The sequence below is a fragment of the Sorex fumeus genome, unplaced genomic scaffold, assembly GCF_029834395.1.
Source record: "Sorex fumeus unplaced genomic scaffold, SorFum_2.1 ptg000028l, whole genome shotgun sequence".
NCBI lineage: Eukaryota > Metazoa > Chordata > Mammalia > Eulipotyphla > Soricidae > Sorex > Sorex fumeus.
This window is the reverse complement of record NW_026606085.1, coordinates 1,209,302-1,220,399: the sequence shown is the minus strand read 5'-3', so window position 1 is coordinate 1,220,399 and position 11,098 is coordinate 1,209,302.

The window sequence follows — 11,098 nt, the reverse complement described above, 5'->3', positions numbered from 1 at the left end:
TATTAACCAGTTTTCAGATGGGCAATACCTAAATATTTTTCTAATTCTGTGGTATGTCTCTGTATCTTGGGGCACAGTTTCTTTTTATGTGCAGAAAATTCTAGTTTAACGAAGTCCCATTTGTTTATTTCGGCTTCCACTTGCTTGGTCTGTGGTGTTTTATGTTTAAAGGTGCCTTTAGCTTCATGGTCATTGAGGCTTTCGCCTATGTTTTCCTCAATGTGACTTATGAATTCAAGTCTGAGGTTGAGGTTTTTAATCCACTTTGATCTGACTTTTGTGCATGGTGTTAGAGAAAGGTCTGAGTTCTTATTTTTCTTTTTACATGGAGATGCGTAGTTAACCCAGCACCACTTCTTGAAGTGACTTTCCTTGCTCCAGTTCATATTTCTTACTCCTTACTCAGAGGTTAAATGATCATACATGTCAGGGTCTCTGTCCGGGTTTTCATCTCTATATCATCGATCTGGGGTTTGCCTTTTTTGAATATCATGCTCCTTTAATTCCTTCCATTTTGTGCTACAGTTTGAAATTGGGAGTGATGCTTCACATATTTTCCCAAATAATTGCTGTAATTAGTCGTAGGGTATATTGTTCCATATGAATTTCGGAAGTGTTGGACCTATTTCTTTGTTATGGGTTCAGCTCCCTGCTAGGTCTCAACTGTCCTTATAATTGATTGGAACGGGGGTAATCCAGAATATTAACCTAGTTAATACACGTGTTTTAACTCAGAAACAATGGCAGAGACTCCTTACCCCAACCACACAACCAGAAAATTTTTTAAAATTAATTTTTAAATTATTTTTGTATTTATTTTTTAATTTAATTTAATTTTTATAACTTTTTTCATAATAATTTATTAAATTTAATGTTCCAACCACATTTCCACCACCATTACACCCTCCCACCACCATATTTGTAATGTTTCCATGCTGACCTCCAAAACCTGCCCCTAGAGTAGGACTTAAATCATTTATTTTGTATTGCTCGTTATGAATAATCCACTAAAAGTGATCCAAAAAAGGTTTCATAGAGAACATGTGTAAAGATTGTTGTACTTTCCCCTGACTCATTACGCCCTTATATGAGATGTAAGAGATTCCTAACATGTTGTTTAAGGATGAGACTTATGTACATATATGTTTGTGTATGTGTGTGTGTTTGTGTGTGTATTTTTCTCTAAGAGAAAGGTTACCTTCTCTTTGTACTCCATCTAGTGTGGTGTGCTACTCTTGGTACATCAGTGCTGTCGAGTATGAGGTGTCACAGAGCCACAAATGTGGCCTGTATATCCCATGTGTCCCCCACCAGCACAATCAGAAAAATCATTATTTCATTAATACTCATCCTTTCCCTTGTATAACTTAGATAACTGCCCTGTTTACCAATATTAATCACCATTGCTACACTTACAATACCTCTCAGTTTATCACTTGATCACTTGATATGCCGTTACTCATCGATTTGCTCAAGCGGGCGTAGTAATGTCTCCATTCGTCCCTTTTCTCCAGGTGTTCAGGTTTGACCTTGTGTGGGCCAGGTGCTCTTTGTCTCTTTACCGACAAGATAACGTGTTGGATTTCGGGAGCGAGAACGTTGGGTACAACATATCCATCCCTTGGAATTTGGTATGTGGGCAGGTGGACGTGGCTATTAAAGAGATCTGTGTGGAAGTCATGAATAATCTTCTTCGTTGCCCTTATGGAAGATGTGATAGATCCATCAGGACGTCAGAGGGCAGTCATCTTGGTCTTGTACTTCGTGAAGGACAGGCGAGCATTACAAATGCTTTCCCCGACTTAGGCCGCATCTATCAGCACTGATGCTCTTCTCTCATTGAGGTCTTCCTTGATCACTTCCCTGCACTGCTTTGTGAATTTGGACGTTAGCTTATGGTTGCTTGAGGCATGCCCCAAGCCATGTTGGCGAATAAGATCAAGAGTTTTCAAAGACAGGCTTTTTTTTGTGGTTATCTCTCTCTTGGCATTCTTCGCACAATCATGGAGGTGCTGAACCAACCGATCGTATTCCTTGTCAATGTTGTCAGTGACAGCATCTTCCCATGTTGCCACAACAGACCAAAGAGCTCCCAGTTGGGAGTTCTGGCAGTTCTCTTCTTGAACTTTGCATTCCTTTCTCCCCACTCTGTGAAGTAGAATTTTGCATGAAGGAGATGTTGGTCTGGTCCTGTTTGGAATTTTGGGATAACCACGACATCAGTCAGGCAAAACGGTCAATTGAATGTGATATGGTTCATTTCATTGTGGAACCGTCCACCGGGAGACTCCCATGTCCAATGTTTAGATTTGGCCCTCTGGAACAGTGAGTTATGTGGTAATGGATGGTCTTGGTCGACATGATGAACTCTGTGTAGAAGTCATGAATAATCATGTCACCCTGTTGTTCCATTCTAGGCCATGGTTCCCGATGTGGAGTTCTTCAGCTGATCTTCTCGGTCCTATCTTGGCATTAAAATCACTGACAATGATCTCAGTTTATAGAATTTCAAATTTTTATTATATCCCTAGAAGTGATTTTAATATCTAGATGGGTGTTTGTTAAATGATCTGTTTGAAGTAGAGAAATTTGAGATGGAACTGAATGGATTGAGAGACCTGAGTGACGGCAATTCTGAAGAACGCCAAAGACTTGCTGGTGATGTTATTGACAGACGGGTTTGGAAGACGCAGAACAGAGACCATCGAGGAGTTGTAGGAGAGAGAGAGATAGAGGGAGAAAGGCAGAGTCATACTGAGGGACTGGCTGATTATAGGTAAGGCATGAGAGCGAGACACACGGGGTGACCTCTGATGTGTGTCAATAGGTAACACATGAAGGCAGAGAGTATGTTCGTTAAAACTGAAACTGGAACACCAGGGGATTAGTAGATCTCAGAATGAGTCAGAGGAATGGAGGAAAATGAGGTGAGAAATTGTGGTTCATGGGAACCTTGCTGCAATGTTCTGTGTTCACTGTGGGAATGACTCTCTATTACCATGTGAGCTATTCACTGTTTCACTGACATCCCGTTGTTCGTCGTTTTACTTGAATGGGTGCCAGTAACATCTCTATAACTTCTCTATTCATCCAGCCCTGAAATTTTAGCAGCCTCTCTTTACTCATCCTTCTCAATGATTGAAGGCTCTTTCAGGGTCAGGGGAATGAGACCTGTTGTTACAGTTACTGGTTTTGGCATATCGAATATCCCACGGGGAGCTTGCCAGGCTCTTCCCGGGCGGGCAGGATACTCTCGGTAGCTTGCTAGGCTCTCCGAGAGGTATTTTTTATATATATATGATATATATGATGATATATAATAGATGATATATATTTCTCTATATTAGTTGCCTACTGTCTGAACCCCATCAAACATGGTGTGGTAATTATGGAAAATGGTTAGGATGTGTATTATGAAAGTGGCCAGAAAGCAGCCTGAAGAGTGGCGGTGGTTGGGTAATGGAGGTCGACTGCCAGGACTGGGTCCCCTGGGGCGGGGAGGGCCCTCGTTTGGCCCTCTCTGGGTGCATGGAGTGAAAACAGGCTGACATGGAGTCCCGTGAGCTACTTATTCACATCAAATGGTGGATATTTTAGCTTGCTACCTAGTACTGTTATTTTCTGTTTAATGCTGGTCTTTCTTCAGGCCAGCAAAGTTAATGAAGGTATGCACTTTTATAGTGACCCTTCCCTTATTTGCATGCACACATGCTCACACACAAACATGCAGGAATTGAGATGCTGCTATTCCCAGCATGTATCTGGGATCTGCTATCATCACAGTAGGAAGCTGAGACACTCCATCAACATTGGCGCGGGCAATGTCTGGTCCCCACCCAGGAACAGCGAGTCCAGATCCTGCTCCCCGGGGAGTCTGGGGACACTTTTCTGATGTGAAATCTCAGGCCCAGGACTGAGGAGGGAGCTGAGGAGCTCCAGGGGCCCCTTATCAAGGATAAACCATGTTCATCTGAAATTCAGAACAAGGACTGTTATCTGTGACCAGTCGTGACCTAACTGGGTTTGATACTCTTCCTCGGGTCACTCGGGGAAAGACTTATCCCTGTGCAAGAATGCCCCTGTGGGTCGCTTTTGTCCAGAAGAGAGTGTCATTGGGAAAACCCATCATCATTGAAGATTGATAACTGTGCCCACACTCTAATGGAACATCTCTCTCTCTTAACCTGTGCATGCATGGGATAATATTGCCATGCATATACCATGACTGGGCATCACCCACCTGACCTATCTGTGGGATGAACCATGGGCTATTTGTCTGCTGTGATGTGGACTCTAACCAAAGAAGTGACCTCCTTTGTGATTTTTGGTGGAAAATATTGCAGACAAAAGGAGGCTGCAGAGAAACCTATGGTGGATACAGAGTGCTGAAGTGATAAAGAGAAGGAAGTAGATGAAGATGACCCGATGCTCTGACCATCATAAACCTCATTTCTGAGCATGAAGAAAAAGTACCCTCAGCACCCTGGGGACATCATGTCTTAATCCATCTGTTTTCTTATGGATCCCAGGAGACTGACTTGTGGCTCATTGAAGGGATAAACGTGTAAGCACATGTGATATAGAGAAAAACCGTCCAGGAAAGAAAAAAAAAAACAAGGAATAAAAAATAATCCTTAACAGGCATGCTTATCTTGCGATTCCTAAGTTACAGTCTTTCTTTGGTATAGTCCAGTCAAGTAAACGTGCCTTATCAATTTTGGAGACATCAGTGGAAAGAGCAGAGTCAGGAACCTAGAAAACTTAGATGAGATGCAGGAAACCAGTTCCCTGGAGAGACCTCAGATGAGAGGCAGGAAACCAGTCACCCATCAGCTCTTGCTCCTCTGAGATGTTTTCTCTAGGCGGGGACTGTAGCGCCCCCTGCTGGCCGTGGTCTCCTGCAGTCCACATTCTCCCAGCAGGGAGGTTTGTGTCTGGGCTTCCCCTGACTTCCCCTCACTGTGCCTCTCGCACAGTAATACACGGCTGTGTCCTCGGGGGTCACTGAGCTCAGCTTCAGGGAGAACTGGTTTTTGGAGGTATCAGCAGTGATGGAGATGCGCCCCTGGAATGCTGGATTATAGTTGGTACTACCTGTCCAGTACCCCATCCATTCCAACCCTTTCCCAGGGCGCTGACGAATCCAATTCCAGTAGTAACTGCTGGTGACAGAGCCCCCAGAGACAGAGCAAGTGAGGGAGAGGGTTTGGGAGGGCTTCACCAGTCCTGGGCCCGACTCCTGCAGGGTCAGAGCAGACACAGCACCTGGGGACAAGGAGAATCAGTCACTTTCAGTCCCTGCAGTCACTCCCTCCTCTAGACCGTGTCACATCTGGGACACTCACCCAGGGGGGCTGTCACCAGGCATAGGAGAAGACCCCACAGAATCATCTTCTTGACCACAGCTCTGCCTTCCCCAGAGACTCAGCCCTGAGTGAGGAGACAGCTGGGAGCTCCACAGCCCTGAGAGCATTTGACCCCAGAGCCTGAGAGGGATTTGCATGTGGTGGCCCAGTTTGTTATAAGGGGAAACTTTTTACCTTGGACCTCATTGTCCCATTGGTGCACTGATCTCACACATTCTGTTTGGCGGATTGAGCACTTGGCAATGAAGCACATTAAAACAAGCCATAGGAGGCTCCTCACTTATTTTAATAATCTGCATTAGACAAGTTAAAATTATCACAATCATTTCAATTCAAGTTACTAATGAAAATAGTTTGTATTGTTTATGTTTCAAAAATCTTTTTAATATGACTACCATTTAGAATATTTATAATCATAATTGTAGTTAACTTTGTTTCATATTGTTTCTCTATAAAATAATATCCAAACAAAAACTGCCCTTCCCAGTACTCATTTCTTTCCATAAAGAAATTATCACATAGTGGATTATGGTGCAACCAGCAGTCAATCTATATCTGTGAGGCGAGTACATCAGCAGCCTGATGGCGCCTCAGATGTCCAGATACCCCAAAATTGCCGCTGTGCCTTTGGCCAGACCAACAACCTGGAGCCAAGTTTACCAAGAAAGTAAACAGCCAAAAGTTAGGTATGTGGGAGACACACCCACAAACCACCTCAGCTATATTGGAAGCAAGACCTCTCTAGTTCCTGATGGAACTGCTAAACAGCCATGATACCAGAGACTCAGAGATAAATCTCAGAAACCAGCAGCTTTTGGCAGAGATGTGTCCTGTCCCCACAGTAGGTTACCAATGCCAGGTCACCCCAGGTGGAAAAGGGTGCTGTCCCTCTGCCTGCTCTCCCTTGTCGCTCGGTGGCTGCCATCATCCAGAGGCCATTGTACAGTCAGGTTTGGGCCAGCATTGACAAGACACGGGGCCTCACGGTATAGAGTTGGAACTGGCCCTTTCTCCCTGCCCCAGTGAGACTGCAGGTTGCTGCCCATGAGTGGCCTCTCTGTCTTCTGATCAAGCTGCTTAACGGCCATGATCCCAGAGACTCAGGAACAAATCTCAGAATCCAGTAGGTTTGAGCAGAAATCCCTCCAGATTTAATTGTTAAAATTTCGGAATTCCAAAATTGTGCGGCCACTACAGTGTCTGCGTGACATCATATGTTATTCATAATCAGCAATAGAAAACAGATTGTCTAATGTTGGCTATTTCAGCAGATCTGAGTGTTGGGGTAAAATCCCAAATAATAATGGTGGGTCTGGTGTCGAAATATTGAATGTGAACAAAGTAGAGAGAGTAACGTGGAAATCATCTGCCCCACAGGTAGGGGAAGCGTGTGGGATGGGGTGTAAACTGGGGATTTTGGTGGTGGAAAATGGACACTGGTGAAGGGACGGTGCTTCATCACTGTATGACCGAGACTTAAACCTGAAAGCTTTGTAACTGCTTTCACGGTGATTCAATAAATTTATAATAAAGGGGGGTAAAAGTAAGGTGAAGTTTATGCACAATTCAATTAGCCTAATCAAAGGCTGAATAAATAGCAATAATCCTACATTTTAAAAAAGAAATTATGATATGGTAGCATCTGATAATTGTTTGTAAAATACATAGTTAATTGAAAATTCCTGTTTGGGTTTTATTTTTGTATTTTTGTTTTGGGCCCATCGTCAGTGATGCTTGGTGGTAACTCCGAGTTTTGCACTCAGGAATTAGTTCTGTAAATGACTGTTTCATTTAGGGCAACCCAGAGTGGGGAGGGTGAGGTCCCAACAGAGCCAGCTCCGGCAGCCGAAAATCTCTAGAATTCAATAGCTCCCATGTTCAAAGCCACTTCCCACACGCTTGGATGGGCCTCACCCAGGAGTGAATCTATTCCTGGACATTGCACAATTTACACCACCAATATATCAAGAGTATCACTAAATTTGATAAGGTTTAAAGTAAAAGGCAACCATCGCAGTGGGAAATATATTTCTACAAATATCTATATAAGTATACAAGGTTCAACCGTCAACAACATGTTACTAATGTATTATAGAAGGGTTTAATGGCTCCTGGGTGAAATACAATGATCTTCAAACACTTTCCTCTAAGAAATTTATTTGTCCCATATTTAGTGGATTACTCATAACAAGCAATACAAAATAAATTATTCTGGTTCTGTTTTGGGGGCAGGGTTTGGGATTCTGGATGGAAATATGGTAGTGGAAATGTGTAATGATGGTGAGATTTATGTTTGAATATTAAATGTAATCAAATATTGTGAACAACCTTATAAAAATAAAATTTTAAAAAACAGTCACTTCTTTCAGTGCTCAGGGGAACCATACAGGACGCTGGGGATGACCCCAATTGGCGAGGGCAAGGCCAGCACCCTGTGAATTATACTATTACTCTGGCTCTCTGATTTTTGCATTTTGGAGTTGGGGTCTACCATACGTTCTCATGAGGCAGACATTTGTCATAGTCTATATTTAAACTATTCCATATGCTTCCTTTAAATTTTTTATGGAATCTGTAGTTTTTCTAACTTTCAAAAATAAATCTACAACTACCACATCTCAATGTTTCCACTGAAGTCACTCTGCTTCTGTCCGTATCTGCACATCTTTCATATTTATCAGAGCCTGGGTATTCCTGCTCAGGGGTCCTGCTGTTCCCACCTTTGTCACCCCTCCATAAAGTGCCATGGTCGGTTCTATTGCTCTGTAAGCCACTAATTAATTGACCGTACACTGTTTGTTAAAGCATCTCTCTTCTAACGGTGTTGCTAAAATCCAAGCCTGAGGATTTCCTGAGCTATTAGGTGAACTTGGGCCTTCTGTGGTAGTGTTTCACTCAGGAACCCAGTGGGCTGATGTTGGAGTACAAGGAGCTTAGGTTTGTCGGGTTACACCCATCACAGTGCTCCTGAGTCATTCCCATTACTTTGTCTGTAATTACTTCTTTGTGCTCTCTTCCCCAACCAATTTGTAAGGTCTCATCCTTCTAAGACACTGAAGTTGTACTGTAAGTTAATATTGCCTTTCTCCTCTTCTTATGCCTTTTGAATGGTCTATTTTAATAAAATGTCTTTTTTGTATAGATGGACTGGAGCGATAGCACAGCGGGTAGGGTATTTGTCTTGCACACAGCCAACATGGCCAACCCTAGTTCCATTCCTCTGCTCCTCTCGGAGAGCTCGGCAAGCTACCGAGAGTATCTCGCCCGCATGCAGAGCATGGGAAGCTACCCGTGATGTATTCGATATGCCAAACGTAGTAACAAGTCTCACAATGGAGACGTTACTGAGCCCGCTTGAGAAAATTGATGAACAACGGGAGGACCGTGACCATGACCATTTGTATAGATACAGGAAGACAATATTATGCTTTGTAACTTAGGATTTAATTGGCTTTGAATATTAATCACTCCCAGGGAATCTGCTTTCTCAACTTAAGCCTCAGTTGCCCTCACTTCCTAGCACCCCCAAAAGCAGGGTCCTGACGTGGGACTGGAAGGAACCAGGGCAAGCTGGTAAGTTATGTGCTACCTTGACATCGAGATGGGCCAGGGCAAGGTGATACGATTCTTAACTATAGGTTAGGAGTTTGATCATAGGCAAATGCTGTCATGATCCAAAAGTAACGACGAGACTAGGACCCTGCTAAGAATAGGAAAGATATCTGGCCTGAGTACTGCAGTCTGAGATCAAGATGGCCCTAGGAGAGCAATTATATAAGCTTAAAGTATTTCTTACTGTGTCCATACAAAATTATTTATATTATGTATGCTTATATGTTGGTCCGACAAGGAGAGGAGAAACACATCCAGGGAAATCTGTTCTAGGGTGGGTTGATCTGATAAATGAGAATCTGTCCTAGAAGCCGCTTTCCCATGTGTCCTGACTAGCTTGGATGAGACTGAACATTTCTCTCCTTCATCTGCCTTTAGTAAATAATTTCATTATATTCTAAGAGGCAGCTTCCCTTTTCTCACAGAAACCTAGCTGGTCTTAGATATGCAGATCTCAGGTGCTAGCCAGGCCAGGGGGTTGGGAGGGAGGGGAGTCAGAGATCAGTGGTGACGTTCATCAAGGAGAAATGGAACCGAAGGGCGCCCTCAAGTGAGAAGCAGATATGTAGTAGTACTTTAACTACAGAACCGAAGCTTCTGTCTACATGCAGAAAACACATGTCAGGAGGACCAGCATGCAAGCCCGGGGAGAGAGAAATCAGTGAATCATGTGTCTTGCTCGACTTGGAGTGTGTGTAGTTGGAAATCCACGATGATTGTCCCGTGCTGACCACATGCACATAACCAAAGTCACCTTCTGTGCTGGGTGTAAACACATTCTAGATTGTCGGTTAATTCTCAGATATGGAATTGTGAAGAACGCGAATCATTATAAGCACCAATTCCAGGGCTGAGTTTATTCCCACACCCCCATTTAAAGCTCAGACATAGGCCTGGTCTATTGAATTCAATTTATGTATTTTAATGGCAAAAGAAAATGATCCTCAAAAAGCTGGGGGAAAAGAAGTGTGTATTTTTTTCTGTTTGTTTTTTTAAGTGAAGAAGAGAGAAAAGGAAGCGAACCCTTTACAGTGCCTCTCCCCCTGCCCCTGGTCACAGCCATGAAGTCCCCGAGAAGAGCGCCCCCTGGTGTTCACACCTCCCTCTGCAGCTCCCTGTCTCCCTCAGCAGGTTTGTGTCTGGGCTCACAGGGACTTGCCCTCAGTGTGTTTACTGCACAATACACAGCTCTGTCCTCAGTTACTGAGTTCCTCAGTATTAGGTAAACGTGGTTCTTGGAGGTGTCCCTAGTGATGCTGAGTCAGGACTTAAGCTTTGGCTTATAGTTAGTACTACCATCACCCCATACACAACCAATCCAATCCAGCCACTTTTCAGGGGCCTGGCAGATACAGCTCACACTATAGCTGGTTATAGATAATCCAGAGACTTATAAGATGAGGGACAGCATCTGCAAGGGTGTCACCAGATTTGGTCCCGACTCCTGCAGCTGTACATGGGACAGGACACCTGGGGGAAAAGATCCACATTGAATCAAGGACTCAGAGACCCCATGCCCATCTTGGAGCCTCTGTGCAGGGACACTCACATCTGGGAGCTTCCACCAGAAAGAGTAGCAATCAGCGCTGATGCTCGTTTCTGTCCACGAGGTCCTTGATCTCAGACACTGTGTCAGGGGGAGAAGGAGTCCAAGTTGGGGTGTGAACATGGTTTTAATCCTGGGTCCCGAGTGTAGATTTTCACAGGAGAGCCTCTGTAGAGAAAGGAGAGGACCAGGGGGAGGCTGGTGTGTGGGCTCCCTGGGAGGAGGTGCTGACTGTGACTCAGAGCTTTCAGGCCTGTCCCCAGGGCCCTGCAGCACAGGAAATGTGCTAAGGAGCTCTCAGGAAACAGGAATTGCTGGGGGGGGCAGAAATGGCAAGTGGGGAGGATAGTCCCTGTGTCTCAGGTCCCTGATGACCAAACCCAGCCCCACCCCCTACAGGACCTTTTCCATGAAGATGGGTCCCTGCCCCTCCATGTCTCTATGTAGTGGCTCCTGTTCTCCCACTGAGATGGAAAATCTGGGGAGTAACATGCAGTGTAACTGTCACAAGAAATTCTAACTTGGATCTATCCAATCCATGGTAAATCAATTTTCACTCTATTACTCTCTCATC